We start from the raw sequence: 435 nt of genomic DNA, 5'->3' as shown, positions 1-435 counted from the left end.
GGTTAGAGCAAGAAAAGGATTTTAAAAGTGGAGAAAAGGACATAGAAGATGTTTGGGATACGGGACAAAATAACGGGACGCAGCGAGGAGAGGGCAGGAGCCAGCGCCAGGGCGGTGGGGACGGAACCGTTAGGAGGATCTTAATCCCGGGAGACGGTTTTGCCTGCGTCTGAAAATACAGCCAGAAACTGATGAAAAGGCCAGTGTGTTGGAAAATAAAATTTACCAAAATCAATCCCGCTAGTAATAGAATTCTTTAACAGACCCGTTTCCACGGGAACACTAGAGAAAGTTCTCAAGGAATATTTCGTGTAAAACCATCAGGCCTGGACGGTTTCCCGGGGGATTCTATCAAACTTTGAGAGACCAGATTAAAACTTCTAAGTCCTTTTTATGAAGAAAACATAGCAACGATGCTTAAACTTAGTAACCATG

Source organism: Pteropus vampyrus, unplaced genomic scaffold (genome assembly GCF_000151845.1).
Source record: "Pteropus vampyrus isolate Shadow unplaced genomic scaffold, Pvam_2.0 Scaffold565, whole genome shotgun sequence".
Classification (NCBI taxonomy): domain Eukaryota; kingdom Metazoa; phylum Chordata; class Mammalia; order Chiroptera; family Pteropodidae; genus Pteropus; species Pteropus vampyrus.
Note: the sequence above shows the minus strand (reverse complement) of the source record.